The 20,492-nt window shown below is 41.4% G+C and overlaps 1 protein-coding gene across 2 annotated transcripts in view; it reads left to right on the top strand.

Annotated features, from left to right (window-relative positions):
- The first annotated feature begins 3,500 nt into the window (after positions 1-3,500).
- Positions 3,501-20,492, top strand: part of SATB1 (SATB homeobox 1) — a 92,280-nt gene continuing 75,288 nt past the window's right edge. The window contains exon 1 of one of the 2 annotated variants that reach the window (XM_030232731.2): positions 3,501-4,024. The gene's annotated coding sequence lies outside the window, so the exon portion shown is untranslated. The remainder of the gene's footprint in view (positions 4,025-20,492) is intronic. The other variant, XM_018909581.3, reaches the window with a different exon arrangement.

Genomic DNA, 20,492 nt, shown 5'->3' with positions numbered 1-20,492 from the left:
CCCCACTCTACTCCTCGCTGAACTTCACTTTCCACCCCTCTGTACTCATGTCTAAACATAAAGGTATTTACATGTCTGAAAGGAACTGGAAAGCAACTGTGATATTTCCCAGAGGATTTTAAAGCTCTTCTCACACAAAAGCAACACATCATTATGTCACAGTAGCACTTCAATAAGGGGCACCTCAGGAAGGGCCTCTGACATGGTTATGATTAGCAGATTCATCACTTTCACTACTTCACTTGTAAAAGAAAGACTGAGACAGAAATATTTTCAGTTAGTATTATCCTTCCCTGGAATCAGTTATGTCTGTAGGCCTTATAGAATGTGCCATCAGTAAGACGGTCTTTGGATAAATGTACTTTTATGCACTGCTGGAAGTACCTAAAACGGATGGGTCTTTGAAATTGTGTGTGTATCTGTTGTTCCTTGGCAGGTTCTAAATCCACAAATTCATGAGTGGCTTATTGTGATTCATATGCCACTTTCATTTTTGGCAGGTAATGCTAATGGTATTGGAGAATGACTATTTGAATGAGATCTGCACCCACTTCCCTCAAATCAGGACTCTAAAAATGCTCAGAAAGGAGCTGTCAGCATAAATAAAAAAAAATAATTTAAAAAGAATGTGAACACTTATTCTGTATAGGGTTTCAACTGCACAATTCCAGGCACCAGGGATGAGCAGGATGAACAGGACTTTCTATAATTCCTGTAGAAAGCTGGGCAAGCAAACATCTGGGGGAGGGGGGGAATTGAGGAAGAGGAAATATCTACATGTCAGTAACAGGAAAGTTATATTGTACACTTGGTTTTTAGGCATGCCATCTGTGCTCAGTCATACCAAATAGCTTTGATGACATGCCACAGCTAAAGGGCAGGCAATATGTGTCTTGCTTCAGTGACATGAATGACACAACTTGGTAAAACTCACTGCTTAATGATATAAATCATAACTCTCAAACACAGTATATGGTTGTCCCATACGTTTTTCAGTGTTTAGACTCATGCTAGGTATTTTGATACTGAAAGCACTGAAGGACCATTATGGTGCAAACCAGTGCACAGTAGGTAAGCAAGAGCGCCTTATCTATACTAATCCTGGACTTCCCATCATAGTTTGTTGGTTTGTAACAATACCATAACATCCAGCTAATATTGTTTACAGTAGCCTAATAACAAGCAATTCTATTCCCATTACTGCTCAGAGTCTGGTATTAAATATTTGTTTCCAAAGTAAACTGCCTGATGTAGTTGAAAAGTATTACCATACTTTTTTTCTTTTTAAGCTGAATAAACCTTATCTTTTAAAAACAAAATGTGACTTTAAAAAAGAGTGTATATTTTGACTAATATACAAAGTTGATGAAAAATAAGGTTTATGTTACATTTCTATTTTAAGGAAGGATTTTTCATAGTGCATTTGAGGATCTTTAAGAGGGAGCTTGATCTAAACTCAGTTCCAGTTCTGGATCTGGTCTCAAATCCATGTGTAGCCTCAGGCAAATGTGTTAATTTTCCTGTTTCAGTTTCCCTGCCTTTAAAGTGGGGATAACGTGACTAACCCAAATAGCTTAGCTGCAATTTGTAGCAATGAGTAACTTGATTATTAGATTTCTGAGACATGAAACATGATTATTATTAGGGCTTACTGACCAGCCAGTCAGAAATTTGATACAAATAAAGGAGATGGGTCTTTGACAATAGAAGGATGTAGGTTAGTCAGTCAGTTGGTGAGAGTAGCTCTGCAAGGAGGCAACTCCAGGGAGTGGAGAGTTGGACCTATAAAAGAGAGAATGTTCCCTTTGTACTGATCTCCTATTTATTATCCCCTGGTATCAAAAGACCTTAAAAAGCTAAGTCCTCTCTGAGAAATGAATAGGTCCAAAGCACTACAACAAATCAGCTGCAGGCAAATAAATTTTTATCTGTGTAAGTGAGCTCAATGTTATTTTCTAGTGGAAATGTCAGAATTGATTAAAGACCTAGCATTTCTATTTAAAATGAGAGAGTAGGGGATGATACCTTTTAAACAGAGAAAAATTCAGAGGACTGATAACATGGAGATAAAGGGGTGAATTAATTTCTGGTGTTGTTGAAGTAATTTGGTATCCAACATATTGAGTCCAAATTTGCACCACTGTACCTAGTATAAATAGTAGTGCCTTTTAATAATTGTGACAAAAATACTCTCCCCACTGGCAAGGTCAATATTATTAATTGCTATTCCTATTATTAACCTTTGGGCTTGTGTATCCTCCATGGATTAATGATTATTCAATAACTGAGCTACAAGGTTAACTTACTAATAGCAATTAATAGAAGGACATACTGCTTGCTAACTAGGAAAAGCAATGACAAATCAACTTCTTGGCCTTGGTCTTGTTTCATGCAAAGGTGCCTATGGGAATTGTACCTGTCAGCTCCCAAAGCTGAAAGAGAAAATCTGCCTCAAAGTCGAGACAAATAATAAACGGAGATCGGGCTGACATCCGGGGTCCCCTCTCTTGTCAGTCTCCTAGGGAATAAGAAACAGCCTCAGCTTTCAGGGAAACCTGCGTTCATTGCCAGGGTCATTCTCCAGGAACTCCACTTCCAAATCCTGCATCAGTGAAGAGGGGAAAGAAGGTCTTAAAAACAAAAAAACAAAAAAACAAAAAACAAAAAAAAAAAAAAAAAAAAAAAAAAAACCCAAAAAAAAAAAAAAAAAGGAGAGAAAAGTACTTCCCCTAGGAGAAGTTTCATGAATAAAGGCAATTCTCAAACAGCGTTACGGAGGAGCACGTGGTGCCAGGTGAAACACCGGGCAGGAGGACCACAGCGGTGCGGGACTCGGCCCCGCTCCTGGCCCGACGGGGCAGCGGAACTGCCGGCAGGCAGAGGCCTCCGGGGGATGCCTGCCCGCACCCGGGCACCCCCAACCCGCGGAGACCGCCAGCGCGGTAGCGGAGCTTCTCTCCCTCAGCCACCTCAAATCGCGGGTGGCCGTGGAGCGCTGCCTGCCCGAAAGGGGCTGCCGCCGGCGCTCTGGGAGTAGCGGCGCGGGGCGGCCAGAGGGCGCGGGGACAGCTGTGGAAATAAAGGAGCGGGGGAAGGATGGAGAGAAGGGGGAAGAGGGGGGCGGGGGCGCGGTGCTGGGGAAGGCAATGCGGGGACGGTGGAGGGTTTCGACCCGAGTTCCGGGGAGAAGGGGGTACGGCAGGCATGGACACACGCACACCACCATCTCCCTGGCATTTCCACCAAGTCAGCCCCACCGCCCCGCGGGGCCGGGAGCCGCCGGAGGGAAGGAGCCGCCGCGCACACACACACAGACACACGCCACCGCTGCGCTCCAGCCGCCGCTCGCTTCTCCCCCCCTCCCACCGCCGCCGCGCAGGCAGGAGGCAGCGGGCGCGGAGCAGAGCGGGCGGCGCAGGGCTCGGAGACCCCGGCCCCAGTCGGACCGGCCTCCAGCGGCCGCGCTGCCCCGACGGCACCGCCGCCCCCTCCCCGGGGGCAGCGTGCACCTCCCCGCCTGGAGGGACCGTGCGAGGCAGCGGGCGGGGGGAGCGCGGGCACAGACACACACTCACACTCACACACATATACACACACACACTCTCACACTCACACATATATACACACACACACACGCAGGCACACCCGCACAGACACACGCAGGCAGAGGCAGGGCTGCCCCACGCCGGTACCTTGCTGCCCTGGTGTTTTCCGTCCGGGCTCCTCCTTGCTGAGGCAGCTCGGGAGCGGAGCCGAGCGGGCGGGTGCGTGTGCGTGTGTGTGTGTGTGCGTGCGTGCATGCGTGTGCCTCTGTGTGTGCCTCTGTGTGTGTGTGCGTGTGTGTGTGTGCGAGAGCGAGCGAGAGAGACTCTCCCCCCTCCCCCTCCTCCTCCTCGCTCTCCTTCCTTTAAACGCCCACTCCTGATGGGTGAAAAGACAACTTGAACTTCAGTGCAATTAACTTCGCCGGCGCCTCGGAAGCCGGAGGTGTCGCCGGCCTCGCCCGCCGCGCTCCCATGAGTGAGTCGGTCCCGCTCCTTCGGCGTCTTTCCTCGGGAACGTGGGGGACGGGGGGGACAGAGCCGTGCCGGAGGCACCCGCCGCGGCGATTTACCCGGCCGTGCCGGCCCGGGAGGGCGGGCGGGAGGGAGGCGCGGGGCGGGTGGCTGCGCTCGGCGCCGCCGCTGCCGGAGCCTCCCGGCCGGCACGGGCTCACACCTGCCGCCGCGCCGCTGCCGGTCGCCGGCCCCGCTCCGCTCCCTCGCCCGCTGCCGCCTCACCCGTCGCCGGCACGGGGGGAGCGGGGGGAGGTGGGGGTGGGGGCAGAGGGAAAAAACCCCAGAAGTTTGGCAAAGTTCTTACCCAGCGCCGCGCGCCTCCCGGCAGCGGCGGGCGCGGGGCGGCGGCGCCCCCGACGGCGCGGGGCGAAGCGGCGGGACCGGGGGTCGCGGGCAGGGGGGATGGGGGGGTCGCGGGGTGGCGCTTCGGCGGGACACGGGGGTTGCGCGGGCGGCCGAGCGGCGGCGGCTGCCCCAGCCGGGGGCGCGCCCGTGGCGGTGGGTGGCACGTCCCCCCCGCCCGCGGCACGACCCGGCGCTGCCGCTGTCACGGGGAGCAGTGCCAGGAGCTCGTCTGTGTGCTCCAGGATTTACTTTTGATTTTTCCGCTCCGTCTCCGAACCCGCCACCCGAGGTTTTGCTAAATCCTCGCTCCTTTGTCGCCGTGTCCGCCGGCTGCCGGGGGGAGCGCTCCTGACAGGCACCTGCCCGACCCGGAGTTTCCCTCTGCCAGTCTCCAGCTTTTTCTGACTGCGGGAGAAACTTCGCTACAATCTTAAGTTTTCTGAAACACTTTGCACCAGCTCCTAAACTGAAATGAGTTTAAACTGGGAAAAGCTCTCCGCTGGTTTTAGTCCGTGCAAATGAGCGCAGCGTTTCTGCGAAAATAATTCACAAATTCAGATGCAGAGACTCCAGGGCGTGTGATCTGGACGTGCCCTTTCATTCTGGTCCGTGCTACTTGGGTGGGAGTTAGCAGCGGCCCCTTATTTCTACTTTATATTATTTTGGTACAGTGCATTCATATATTTGTCTGCTGTAGTCTGCTGGCAAACATTAGCATTCAAGCTTACATTTTTGACAAATGTGCAGACAGGAATAGCATGAATAGGCATCTTAAATATTAACAACCTAAGCATCTGTTGTGAAACAAATTTAATATATTTACTCTGTTTTTCTCACATTGTTAGGAAAGGTTACAATAAGTGTAAAATTTCAGCTGTAGTTAGCACAAGGAATGCTTGGATATTTCACTATCTGTTCAAGCATTTAACACAATCACCAGATAGAAATGTGTCAAATCAGGCGCACTATTCAAAAACAACTTGAAACTGTAAGCGTAGAGTGTATAGACATGAATATAGCAGATTCTCTGCAATTTCTATCTTCTAATTACTCTTCAGCACTATTTGTAGAATTTGAGAATGCTCTTTCCAGTCCCGTACTCCTATATGCTCTTTAATATGTTTAGACATACACACACTCATTTTCTAATTCACTTTCTATTTGAGATTGTTATTGGTATTACCTTGCTTTTCGAGTTAAAGCAATGGTTTTGCGAGGAAATGTGAAATAACGTAGAGTAGGTAAAAAAATGAGCAGGCAGAAAACGCAACGTGTTCTCATATAAGCATGCGTCGGAACAGATAGTGCACAAACATAATCAGGCAATAGAAGAGAAATTAAAATCCTTGGCTAGTATGCTATGTATGCCCACTCTTCAGTACAGCTAGTGGAAAAGAAACAACTGACTCCAAGGAATTCCTCTGTCCCTGTAATAAAACTGTTCAGAGTAGAACGAGAGCACAGAAGAGCAAAGCCTCCAAAAAGGCTGTAGAGTTATTTCAGGAATCAGTGCATTCCTTCCCTTTTTCCCACAAGTTCAAATATGTAATAAATAAGTCCTTTGTATGCAAAATAGTTTACTGGAACAAAAAACATTTAAATGAAATGCTTTTTGTGCATGAATTTTGAAAAACTGGCCATTTCCTTTTTATATTCTTTGTACTTGATACTTTAAATAGCAAAGTAACTCTCGCAGTTTCCCCTCTCATGCTATTTTAGCGACTCGTGTGAATCCTAACCTGCTGCTGTGCTCCCGAGAAAGCAGTGTGAAGCAGAGTCGATCTGTAAGTCACTGATGGGACAAAGTGCTTTGGCAGTATCAGGAGCAGAGAGAGGCTGCCACGCCAGCCCCAGCTTGTACAGGAGCAGGGCACCTCTCTGGTTTGCAGCGTAGGCCCAGCGGGTCAGCGGATGAGCACCTGCCCTCTGTGGCTGTGCTTCCCAGCCCTGCCTGCAGCCCTGCCAGCATCCCAACCACCACGTTCAGCCCTGCTGGGGACGTGGGCACATCCACCCCAGCAGCACTAAAACCTCTTCAGAGAGGTTTCTGTAAAGAGAATGTTTCTCCCACGTTACAGGTTTGGGATAGAGAGGGCTTTACATGTGTGCAACTGCCATTTAGATGATAATCAGTGGAAGTTTGTTGTTCTTCTTAAAAAAAAGACCAACAAAAAACCCCACCAAATCTTTTAAATGTATCAACTACTTGATTTTCAAAGTACCTTTTTAATGTTGCCTATTTTTTTTTAGTCTAAGTATTGTCAGAGGAATTTGAAGTAATTCCTTAGGTTTCCAGCTGTATTTGAAAAAAATTAAGAACATTACTTTATTAATAAAATAGTTCATAATATATAGAAAAATACATTAAAGTAGATTTCTGAATTAAAACTGGAGGAAATACGACTTCTGAAATGCTTTAGTCATATTTCTAGGAACTATGGTATTTTAACATAGACTCTAGTGAAGCATTTTATTGCCTTCTCGTATATAACTGCCATTGCTCTCTCTAGATATATTTAATATATATCCAGTGAAGCCACAAACTTTCCTTCTACAACAGTTTAAACACATCTGGAACATTTTACTTTCTTATAATTTATGTTAATAGATGTAGAGTGTATATACAATCTTCTCAGACATCATTGCTTTTTCCAAAGGGGAATTTTTTTACTTTCAGTCAGGGAATATATTTATAAGAACAAAATAACTCAAAGTATAGGCAATTCTATATATCATTTTATTTTCTGTTATATTAGGTTGATTATATAAAGCTTTCATTTAGAGCGATGGGATGATGAAATTACAGAGGAGTGATTGGCTTTTGTTTTTTCAAATGGTTCAAGTTGAGGGCTGAAAAAATGAATGTTTTTTGTAAAGTTCTTTGAGTGCATAATATTTTTCATAGAATTCTGACAAATTAATTTAATAGAAAAGCCACAAGTCTCTTAGCCAGGTAAAATGGAAGTTCTGTTTTTGCCGTTATAGGCATCAGGCTTCAGTAACCTGCTGCTCTTGTGGAATGAACACTTTCTACTTAAAGCTATCATGCACCTACTGTTTATTTACGCTGCATTAAACTGACAGCACGGCAATCAGAGGAAAAAATATGACTTACTTTCCTGAAGTAAACACCAGTTTATAGGTTAGTGCCTGTATTTATATTCCTGTCGCCACTAAATAATGGCTGTCTCCATTTTAATATCTACCTGTGGTGTTACCCAGGGCAGCTGGCTCTTTCTTGTTTAAAACAAGCAAAAAAGGAAGGTGGGGGTGAGGAAGAGAAGAAAGTTTTGTTATCATTCCGCTCTAAGAGGAACTTAATAGAAAAGTGATTCAGTATTCCTTTCTGTGGCAAGCCGAAGCCAGTTTTAAAGACATAGTATTCAGTTTTACTTGGTGTAATTGAATTGCATCTCAAACAGGGAAAACAGAATTCCTTAACAGTATTTGTCTATCCAAGACACTGTAATTGTATATTCAGGCAATGGCAGATTAAGGGCAGAAGCATTTTATTAATAACTGAAAGCACATATGTGTGTGTGATGAAAAATGTTCTGCAAATCTGTCACTATGCAATCAAGTGCATTTTTTAAACTTTAGTTGTCACAAAGTTGCTACTGATTCTAAAAAAAAAAAAAAAAAAAAAGAAAAAAAAGAAAAAAAAGAAAGAAGTAAAACAGTTTGACGGTTAAAGAGTAACTTACAGTTCTTACTGCCTGCTATACGGAAATTTTGTAACTTTCTAAAGTCAGTCTCAGAAAGCCCTGTTGATGTTACTTTTAATCTTGAAGTGATGAGTCCAAGTAGCCGGCATTTGAACTGAAGATAACTGCAGTCAGAATAATTTACAGTTTGTAAAAAGCTTCTCTAAATTCTCTGTTGAAGGACTCCATTAATGACTTTTACCTGAGAGGTTAATTCCTCCCTCAGATACTCAAAGTATTATACTTAACACCAAGTTGGCTTGTTGGTCACTTCCCTTGGCTGTGGTATCATGAACTCTCAACAGCCCTGACCACAACTTGTACCTGTTACTTCCAAGAGGATATACTGTGATGTTCCCTTCAAACATTTGCCATCCTGTGGCATCTAAGTTTACCACAGTTATCATCAACACTTCATTACATAATGGGTGTCCATTCTATTGCTTTGCAAATGTCAGCTTTCTCATGGTTTCTGCACAGCATTGCTCTCACTAGGTTTAAGTCTTGATAGAGATTAATTTTAAGGAGACTTGCCAGCACTGATCTTGTACATATGTTCCGATCTGGTCCTTGTGTCCTGTACCAGTTGTAACCTACTCTTAATCTGTTTTATCTGGTGCCGTGTACTAGGAATGGCATAGTAATAGTAGAGTAAAGTAGTAGAGAGTAGTAACATACCTCAGGCACTGTCTGAATTCTAAATATTTCCTTTTAAACTTGCTGAGCCTGACTTTGCTCCCATGCACACTGATGTGTCACTGCAGAGCTTGGTTTTCACTGCTCCTGTAGAGGGTCGGTGTTAGGTTTTCAGACGGGCTGAGGGACACACTAACACTTAGTATTTGTGGCAAGGTCCACCTTTTAGCTATTTATTTACAACACCAATGCACAGCAATCTCTTTGGAGATTTAATTCCCCTGTGAACCCCTGTGCATTTGTGTTTGCTGGGAGTGGGACTGTAAGACTTGCTTCCACCGGAGTGCAGGCTAGCTGCTGTCTCTGAGCTGTTGTAAAGCATTGCTGGTGACACCTCTGCACAGCTGTAGGCTGACAGAAGTTAGCTCTCGCTACCTCGTGCTTCACTGCTGTGAACTGCAGGTTAGAGAGGCAGAGGAGCCTGCTGTTTTGCAGATGGGCCTCAGTCACCCCAGCTGCACCTGGGTGCAGAACATCAGGATGGGCCACGTCTGTCAGCTGCGCTGGCCTTACATAACTTCCAGGGACTAGCAGCTCTATCTCTTTCCCGTGGCGCATTATGACATGATATAACCTGAGGAGATGAGGGAGGTGCTTTAAACCTCAAGTGCATCTCGTCTTCCTGGGATCCTGCTCTGACAGGATTTATTTGGCCAGCAGCAATCATTTGTGGGTCGTTACACTTGCTGCTCACTGGATGAAGTGGTGATGCACTCAGACCACCTGTGCTTGGAGGACTGTCTCATAGTCTTTTCTGGTGTATTGACTCCTGGTTCTGGTTTCAGCCCTGAAAAAAACCTGTAATTTTGGGTTAATAACTGTCCATGCCATATTTGCCATCCTGATGCTGTAACCCTGATTTTGAAAATGCACATAACTTTATATGAAGGAAAAGGAAGCTGCAGCACGCTATCCTTTTATAAATGCGGCCTTAATATGCTCCTGGCTTATTTACCCAGCTATAAAATTAGTAATATACGTGTTTCATAGAACAGTGAAGGATTAAGTAATTCTTTATATTTGTAAATTAGTCCTAGAGTGGAAAATATTTTTAGCAGAAGTGCCAAGAATTGCTGCTCTGAACTCATATGCAAAGGTATGAGAAAGGTATTTCCTTTTCAGTAACTGCACTTAGAATGTGTGTCTGGTCATAATAGCCAGGTAATTAAAAACATTTTCAATGAAAAGGAGGAAAGTTCTAACATCATACACACCCTATATTCCTACTTCTATTACATTAAAGACAGAAAAGAGAGGAAGGGAAAGAGAGTGGGAGAGAGCGTGCATGCATGCAGGGTCTCAGAAGGACCAAAGGCAAAAAATGAAGTGGAGAGGAATTACAGACTGAGTTTTAAAATGTTTATAATCAAAGATTAAGTTAATATTTTTGTGGAGAGCAGTATTAAAAAGATTTTAAATCATTAGTGCTTTTCATCATAGGTGGGCTTTCTTGATAAATGTAAGAAGTCTCAAGAATAATTAAAGGCATCTTAAAACTTAAAAATGACAGTTTTAGCTTCTAAGGATTCATTGTAATGTAATAATACTGTATGCGTTTTAGTGTTACTTCTGCACTAGACATTTAATTACAGTCTTTGTGAGACATGTTATCTGTATAGTAACCAGTGCATAAAAAGAATGATATTTACTTTTACATACAAGCTCTTGCTTGCCAGCTTTCTTTTTAAGATTATAGATTAAGATCTCCAATCCAGAATGTTCATGACTTCAATGAAAACAACTTAATTTGACACAATTTTGGGGAGGAATGGAGCATTTATTGTAATAGTACTGCTTCTCTTGTCACACTTTTTGAAATAATACTTGAACTGCTGTTTAGCAGTGGGGTTTTTTTCTGTGCAAGGGCCCTTTGCTTGTTCAAAGGGTAGATTTTAGAATATCAAATGAAAAAGCATGTCTAATTTTTATATTGAGAAGTAGGATTAAAAAGACTTCTAAGCATAGTATGGTAGGTTTTTCACAGGTACAGTTTATTGCTGAGTGGAAATTTGGAGCTTGCTTTTGCTATGTCAGATATTAACTATTGTCTGAAACATGCGCTGCATAATATAGATTTATGGGGTTCATAGCTTGGTCTACCCATTGCTGTGAAAAAGTGAGGACATCTGCAAAAAGGTGCATAAAATTAGTTTCCAGATTCCCCTAACTGTGGAAAGTGCTCCTTGACAGAGTGAACTTCCAACAGTTCCTAGGTTCCACACTGCTGTCATTGCAGGATGAGGCATGAGGGAAAAGAAACCACATCCAGCTGTTTTAAAGCAGAGCTTTTCGGTCAATAATATCTATCATACATCTTCTTTTAGGTCCTGTTTCTCATTTCTTACCTAGCAGTCCTGTGCAGGAATGGTACGATGTAGGTTTTGAGCCCCTAGTTTTGGTATGGTTTGAAAGAAAACCTCACAGTAAAGTCAATCGGTCAAAATCAATCTCTGTCCCATTGACTGTATTTTATTGACTTTCTTTTTTCTTTTTTTCTTCACTTGACTCACTGAATACCATAATCATTTTTGCCATTCCTGATGACTTTCGTTATAATCTTTTCAAGAAAATTTTATGGCATGTTTGCATTTGAAACCTGTGATTCCACTACTTTATTTGAGCTGCGAGCCCTACAAGTATCCAACTTCTGCATTGCCGCTTAAAATGACAATTAGGATACTCATAGGTGTAGTTCTTGTTTTCTAAGCATTCCAGAAGAATTTTATGGGTACCATGCAGGAGAATTGAACCAGTAGAATTTCTTTATATGTTTGGCAGGATGACAGATATGCCGTAAGAAGCATTATACTGTCTGATAAATTGCGTTACCAAGCACTATTTCATATAGGTTCTGTCTCTTTAAAAATGCAGTCTCCTCTATTTGCCCTATTAATTGTTGATATGTTGCCATCCACGAGACAAAAATTAGAGCTGTAATTAAATAATCATGTGATGCTCCTTAGTGCCAGTGAGAGCAAACTCATTTTTCCAGGCCCTGATGGTCACTGATTATTGTATTACTACTGGCTTGCTTTATTTTTTTTTAATGGCTCTATATTGCTGGGTTACCTAACCACTGCCCTTCTTTTCAAAATTAAAGGAATTGAAGAACATTAAGTCACTTAATTGGCCAGTAGTCTGTGGGGATACAAAGCAGTCATACCTTCTCTGCTTTTTGGTCACTCAATTGGTTCTACTGGGAGAACTACATCAGTGGTGTGGTTGTGTGCCATTTAATTTACACTGGTGTTTTGGCTGGGATGGATGCATATAGGGAATGCCAGGAGAATTACAAAAGGAGCAGGGTATTAAAATTCAGAAATGATTAAAATTGAAATAAAAGGATGCTGCTGCTTTGCCAGTACTCTGGCAGTCATAATGACACATAGAGATTAGTTTCCACCTTCATCTTTTCCTTCTTTCTCATTTCCTCTTGTTTATTGTTGACACATTTTCCTTATGTCTCTGCTTCTCAGTGCTTTTTTTTCACTGTTACATATTCCTACTTTTTCTCTTTCCTTAAGCATGGAGAAGCTTACTTAACCTTATTATAACAATAACAGAATAGGTTATTAATATTTAATATGCACATGATTAAAATTTCTCTCTTAAACATAGGTCAGCTCTATTATTAACTGACATGTTATTTTTCATTAAAAATTTTTATTCTGCCCTTACGGTTTCTCAAACACCCTTTACTTTGGTGGTGATTTAACACATAATGTTTAGAAAACTGTGTTAGGCTAGTGAAAAAAAAGAACTTACCAGTCATGGATAATCAATTATGCATGAATTCAGATATAACAGATGGAAACTGGTGAGTTAAAGTTTCTCTTTAGCTTCGTGATTTTTTTGTTTTGTTTTTGTGACACCTGTCTCTTATGTATAGATAAACATCTAACATAGCATACTGCTTTTCATGCATCTTTGTGTTTTTTGCTTTTTGGGTTTGGGGGTTTTTTTTTGTTTCTTTTTGGTTTTGTTGGTGTGGCATAAACTTATTTTCCCCTGTTTATAACTTACTATTTTTAATTTGTTTGTCTGTGAGCATTTCTATACTGCCTGCCTTTTCTAGGGCTGAAGTGTCCTGAGATGAAGCAAGCATTTAATCTTCTAATAAAGTACACAATGTAATTTGACCTTAAAATTGTGTCAGCACGATATTTTAAATTATAGGAGTTCATTTTTGCCTCCAGCTGCTCATGGACTATAGTGTTATGACATTAAAGCAACTGGGTAGACTGCGGCTGGGCATATGTATTCATATATGCATATATGCACATTCTTGTGATTGTGATACTTATATAGGCGTTCCCTCCAAAGGCATTAATTAAATTTCTTTCAATCATTTGACAATGAAGTAGATTGCTTTACTGCTTTTTATTAAAAAGTTCAGTATGGACTGAGCACAATACTTCTTTCGGTCACGGAAAGAATTTTACGGAACTAAATCAAGCAAAAATGACAATAACTCTTTTGATATGCCCACAGCAATGACCACTTGGTATTAAGTAAATGAAGATCTGAATATGTGTTATTTTTCTTTTTATACAAAAGTATCTAAAAGAGTTTTAAGCATGAACTTAGATGTGAGATGTGTTTCTGTGTAGTTCATTCGTGGCAGCATATTGAGCGATTCTTGTATTTGAAGGTGTTTGAAAAATAGGGGGGTAAGTTGATTTGGATGTTATTTTTCTACAACTGCAATAATTTGGAGCATTTCTTCACCTGGCCCCATCCACTTTGGAAGTGGAACATTTGCAGATGTGGTGCAGAGAGGTTTTCCATCTGTATATCCATAAAGGAAAAATAAATTGAGAGAAAGCACTGCATCTTTCATGAGCAGAATATTCCAAAACTTCTCATTTTATCAAGATTTGTGAAGGAAAAATCTAATACAGGAAGAAGTTTGTAGTATAACCCGCCAGAAGCAAATTACAGAGAAGACATCTTTCCCCACAAATTTTTGTATTTAACACAGGAACTAACTTTTTACACACCTGTTACGGCATTTCCTCAAGTGTTTTCATGAATATAAATTACTATCATAAACATTAACCTAATTTTGCCCTAAAAATACTGTATTCTAGTGAGTTTCCAGCTACTGCTCTCCATCTCAGTTTGTTTTCATTGTAGCCACTTAGCAGGAAATCTAGAAGCATAGTTGCTTTAAGAAAATATATACATCAAATATTTAAATACATGTTTGTTAATTTCTCTCTCTCTCTCTGTGTGTGTGTGTTTGTTTTTGGGGTTTTTGGTGTTTTTGTTGTTTTTTTCTAAATCAGAACAAGTATGTTTAACATTTTGAAGTTATTTGGTTTTGCTTTATGTTGTTTGCATTAAACTTAAGCATACTCTGGCACATGTATAAATGACCTTTATCTTAGTGACACTACATATGCAAACCTTTTTTAGCTAGCACCTGGTAATATTAACAGGTATCTTGTTCCTTAAAAGAGCTGTGAATATTAACAGCTAATTGCTCCTGAAAAGAACTGAAAAACTCATTCATTCATCTTTGTTACTGTGGAATCATCTGAGTTTGAGATTGAGCGGAGCCCTAGAAGAAAATGCTAATTTGGCCAAAACCACCAACTTTCATTTTGTTTTACACCAAAACCACACATTTTGCATGTATTTCATGTACAGTGAATATTGACTCCTGTCAAGTTTGGCCGTAATTAGATGCACAGTTTTACTTACAAGGTTTTGAACCTTAGAAAAAGTGTAGCAGAACATGTGCAGAGTTCTGAGTTAATGAAACTGGAAACAGGACATTTCATGTGGTTTTGTGTTTCATAATGAAAGTTTGACATAGTTCAATTCATCAATCAGTTCTAACCATTTCCTTTGACTTAAAACTCTTCCATGTTTTCAGTTTGTGTCACTAGATTTTTAGTTGTATTATCAGGTCAGTGACAGAGATGATCTCCTGTCGGTGAAGAATCCCAGTGTAAGAACTCACCGTGGTTTGAGCTTGACAGCACGAACATCTAAGTCTAGATAATATTACTTGAATAATCCTCTGTAGGGCTAAGTGCAACAGTTCAGATGTTTTCTACTGTAATGCACAGCTTTGCTTGGGCTGTGTGAAATCCATCCCTACCCAGAATTGTTGGATCAAATTTCTGTGTTCATAAAAGCATACTAACTGGGATAGAAGCACAGTGGTAAGGGAAAATGAGTCACAAAATGGGGAAAAAAAAGCAGAACCAGTCAAAAAATTGCAAACAACATTGAAAAACACTTAGGAGATAACTTGCTGTAACTTTTCTTTTAACAAGTAAAAATAACAGGAACTGTGGCTTTCTATGCCCAGGGATCATGATTTACATACTCTTAAATTAATAGAGCTTCTATTCAGACACATCCCTAAAATAACCACTTATCAACGGACTCTTTTAGGTAACAATTATATGCCCATCTCATGCCTAGGAGTTATCTAGTGCTGTGATGATGAGGGCTTTAGCAGGAACCACTCTTTTTTCATCTCTTAGTGTCCCACATTAAGCATCTTCACATGAAAGACCTAAAAATTATACCTCTGGGTAGAAAGCTGTGAAATTAGTGACCTGCTGAACATACATTTATGACATGGGAAACTTGGCTTGATCCTAAGATGCCAACTTTCCTCTTTTCTTCAAGCTGCCTAATTGCATAAAATATGATTATATAAAGCTGTATTGCATTTTTTTTAATTTGTTCTTTTTTGTGAAAGTAGTTTGCTGTAGTTGCCACATGGAAATTACAAGCATGACTCATCAAGGTCCTAGTCTAGGGTTAAGGATGGAAGAGAATATGGTCTTCAAAATGCTTTTTTTTAAGTTGAAGGGTTTTATTTGAAGCGGTTCTGAAGTCCACAGTCATAAAACATACTGGCTTATAATAAATGACATATAAGTAGGGTTTGTGAGAGTTTATGTCCTACTATTGATAGCAAAAAGTGAACTCGGTTTGTCCACAGAACAGGCAAGAGACTGTGCAACTACAGAGTAAGATTTATGTGATTACCACTAATATTGATTGCTGTGATCTTTTATGGGAAAGTGGGCACCTCTCTATTACAATTTTAAGCAGGTAAGATTTCTTGTGGCAACCAGGGGTGAAAGACTTACTATTCTCATTAGTGCTCTTGTTCACCCTTTTCTACATCATGCCAAGCAGATTTGTTGGATTTTACTCCATAATTTTCTTCCAGCATTTTGCCTCTCCATGACTCACCAAGGGGTGAACTGAAATAACTGTTGGGGCCACATCTGCAGAAGTATGTATTTACTTCAGTTGCACAAGGATCTTAGTCAAAATAGACATACAGCTATGAAATGACTTGCACAAAATGGTGCAGTAGTTTGACTAAAAGTAACTTGTTTTATCCATGATCACATTTTGCATATTCTTATTCAACTCCATTTTAAAAAAAGATTCCGTGATTGAAGTACATTGCTGATAATATTTGCAGGAGTAAACGAGCCTCGTCACAGAGGCAATCAATAGGGAGATGTCTGTTTGTATATGATTTTACATATCTGCAAGCTAGCTGAGACATCCAGCTAAAAAATGCTGCACCATGGGACACTGTGTAGATATCTGATACTTCCCAGGAGCCTTGGGGTCTGTAAACTAATGAATGCACTACATGTAGCCATATATGTAGGTTTTTCACCTCTGACAAATATGGTAAGGATAATTTACTTCACTTAATAACCAATTAAGTGCAGTTCAATACAGCTGACTATCGTAAGTTAAATATTCATTTTACGTAACTGTTTCAGGACATGGTGTGTGAGAGAACACAAACGAGCAGAAATTGCTCATGCAAAATGTGAGAGGGGACGACAGCTTGTGTGCGATGCCTTTCAGTGCTATGAATTTCATTTCATAGCACTTTTGCTTTTTGACAGGCATCCTATCCAGGCTGGGGCAGGTTGCAGTCAAAAAAATCTAGGTTGGTATGTAACTTTTGAGTTCAGCGTGGGGGATGTCGCAGAATGCTGTGATTCACATTGGTGTTCATTGGATTCTTGGGTCGTATGTAAATTGAGATTGCCGCAGTCAGGTTGGCTGAGGCATTTGAGCGGTGTCAGGTAACTATTGTTGTTCAGGGCAAAGCGAAGGGGAAGTTAGTCTGAGGAGACTGAAAAACATCTTTAGTCCGAGGGGCAAAACTTGTAGGGCTATGGGATTGTGTTGGCACAGCAGCGGTGATGTGCTGAGGTTTGCTCAGGTAGATGTGGGAAAGGACTGTGGGATGTATCCTTCCCCTTCACCCACAGCTCTGTCTAACCCACGTGGCAATTAGGCACAAGCCCTCCAGGGCGTCACCCACCTTCCGGCCACAGATGTTTACCTTCAGAAAGCCACAGAATGGTACTGCCATTGCCTTGCTGTCCAGCTGCTACCATCACCCATAGAAGTGTGCTCGTCACACCTTGCACTGGGGGAAATGCATTCAATTTCCACTGAAGAGAATTTCCCAGCTGTCCCACTGCTGATGCACAGCTCTACATCACCTCCAGCATGGGATGGTGCTTACAGGTTGCCCAAAGGGCTGCAGCATTGTCAGAAGTACCTATGTGTAAAAGCCAATCAGCCTGATCTCCCCAAAGAAATCTGATAAAAGAGAATACACAGCCATGCTGGTTTTGCTCTGCTGCCAGGTCATTTCTGTTTGCATTGCACAAGAGCCAAGCCTCAAGATTTGGGCCCATATTCCCTAATTTATTTTGAACAAGAAAATATTGGAACAGAGACCTTAGGAGGCACTGAGGCAACATGCCACACTGGAGAATTTGTTTTGCTTTGCAGCTACTGAGACTGCTGCTTGAGAGTTAATTCACCATGGGGTTGAAAATACGCAGCCCAACTTTTTAAATATTTCTCTTATTTCAACATAAGCTAGGGCAAAATACATTTATATATAATAAAAACAGTGCAACAACTTTATTAAGGATTAATAACCTTTATTAAGCATATATTTGCCTGCTGTACGTTGACTGGAAGCTATGAAAAATGTGATGTTACTATTGCCGCGTGTTTAAATGATTGCCTGCATATGTATCCATGACAATATCTATTCATCTTCTGTTCTTTATATATGCTTTTATTATAAATATCTTTATTCTAGCTGAACATTTTAATATCAAAGTTGACACAGTGAAGTGCAAATTGGAATAGGTCAAATGAAAATCAGATATCTGTATCTTGAATTATTTCCAAGTAGTTTGGTATTGATAAGAGATATCTGATTGTTGTCTATCTGTCAAGATGTAGCAGCCTTCAGTAATTCGTGCTTTCTAGTCAAAGCAAGGGTTTCACGCTCAGCTTTCCAAGTCTGTAGTAAATACTTTACCAGGCATAAGTGGTGTATGGGAATTAGATTAATCCATGTGGTAGAGAGTTTATAAGGTTTAGTGCATATATGCAATTTCAAGAAGAGAGTTCTTTTCCATAATCATTTATCTCAAGCATAGGAAGCATATGCACAATTATATAATTAACAGAATATTTGTTTGTCAGTGTTTGGTTATGTGCGTAATAATATCATTATTAGGCCTTCTGTGCTCCTGTATTATCAGATTGTTATCTCCCTGCTCCTTTAATTCACCATCTCTGCTTTTTAGATTAATCACTTTGTTTTAATCCAAACATTGTGTTGTTTTGGTTTGTCTTTTTTTTTTTTTTAACCAGGAAAAGAATGATTTGTGAACACCAAAGCAAAAGTTATTTTAGAAGATTTTAATCTTTTGTTGTTGTTATTTTGTTTTGTTATTGTCATATCTAGTAATCATTTTTATAAGGTGGTATTTTAGTCCCAAATCTTGTTCCAGATCATATTTGCTCTATTCTAATCAGCTCTGCATCTCTTAAATTATCTTCAGTGTCCTTTTCCTCCAGCATGCTGCAGGCAGCATACTGCCAGCTGAAACTCACATCCTTCATGAATTTCTTCTTTAGTGGACAGTCTTGCTTACTGCTGAAGTTTAAGTTTACCTTATCAGTCTTTTTCTGAAAAAATAATACACTGATATTTTCCATTGTGCCCACAAACTTTGAATTAAATTAGTTAATACAGTTTTCCTCCAAATATTCAAATGTATTGGGAAGTACATATATATATATATATATATATATATATATATATATATATATATATATATATATATTTAAAGAGGGACTGATTGATACTCTATCTTGTTGAAAAAAAGATTGGTTTTTAAACAAACAACAACCCGCTAGACAGTTACCCCTTGATCATATGTTATGGAAGATGTCATCTACATTTCCCCTTGTTTTTCTTTGTGAAACATGTTTCTTTGGTTTTGGGTTTGGTTTTTATTTTTCCTTTTCAGCAGTCTCGGTAATGATCTTAGTAAGCCTTTTCAAGACACACAACATAGGTACAACTTTTCATGTTTCATACATATGCCACCTCCACTTGCTCTGCTTTGAATAATAGTATTATGTAACAGTGTATTCATTTTCCAGCCTTGCATTTCTTTGCTTCTGAGATTATAATCTATTTTATGCACTGCAGAATATGATAAATATTTCATGCATTTTGCCCTATTACCATTTTCTTTTTCCTGCATGTCCTATATGCTGTTTGTGCTTATTTTAGTAAACATCAATGTGATTCTTTACCTTGTCTTGATGCATTCCTCTTCTTTAATAATAAGTAATATATGCGTAGAGCAAAATTTTCTCTTTATAGATTTAATGATTTTCCCTTTCTGTGTTCAGAGGCCATTCTATTTTGGGTATTACAGGACTGGTATTAGCCTTCTCACTCACCTACTTTTGCTGCTGCCTCATGTTTGTATTTTGTTGTTGCTTTGTTGTCGGTTGTTTTAAAGTTGCTGCCCTAAACATTTTGGTTATATACCTGTCTATGCAGTAATTCATGTTTTCTTTGGTCGATGATGCAACTTTCCCTTTAGACATAGTCTATTCAAACACTATGCATTTTATCAATAAAGAAGTTTAATTTTTCCCTTATCTCGCAGCTTGTACAAACTTGTTGCTTTCAAGTTTGTCTAGTTGGGTTACTTTCTTCCAAGTGCATGATGGGAAAAAGCCATGTCTCTCTCGCAGCTACTTATTTTGTCAATACTTTACCACCTTTTAGCTTTCACCTTTCAGGGGTGGCTTTCGGTCCCGCGCTGCGGACTTGACACAGGGGCAGTTTTGTGGCGTGGGGATGTGGCATCTCGCCGTCCCGAGCCCGGAGCGATGTGTATCGCTCTCACCCACGGTGCGTTGCAACTTGCTCTGCTTGGCCGCGGCGCTCACCGGAGCCACCAGAGCCGCGGTGGATGATGCCCTCCGGGGAACGAGGCCGGTTTCACTCAGCCTCGGCCGCCTTTCAGAACCGTGGCTGGTGCTGTTCTTTCACCCCTGTCGGTATCGAAGGCAAGGGGAGGGAAGGAGAAACTTCTTTCCCCCACGTGGGCCGCTGGCTGCCCGGGGCGGCCCCCGCAGCACGTCCCCATCCGCGGGGCCGCCGCCGCAACCGTGCACCTGCCCGGCGCGGCCCGCGCAGGCTCCGCGCGGAGGGGCGGGGGCTGCGCCAGCGCCGCGCACCCGGCAGCGCCGGCAGGATATTGTTCAGCCTTCACCCCCGCCCCTCTTCCTCCTCCTCCTGCTGCGGGTGCTGCTGTTGTGCCCCCATGCCCGTTCCCCCCCGGCT

Source organism: Serinus canaria, chromosome 2 (assembly GCF_022539315.1).
Source record: "Serinus canaria isolate serCan28SL12 chromosome 2, serCan2020, whole genome shotgun sequence".
Taxonomy (NCBI): Eukaryota; Metazoa; Chordata; class Aves; order Passeriformes; family Fringillidae; genus Serinus; species Serinus canaria.
This window is presented reverse-complemented; position numbering and strand designations above follow the sequence as displayed.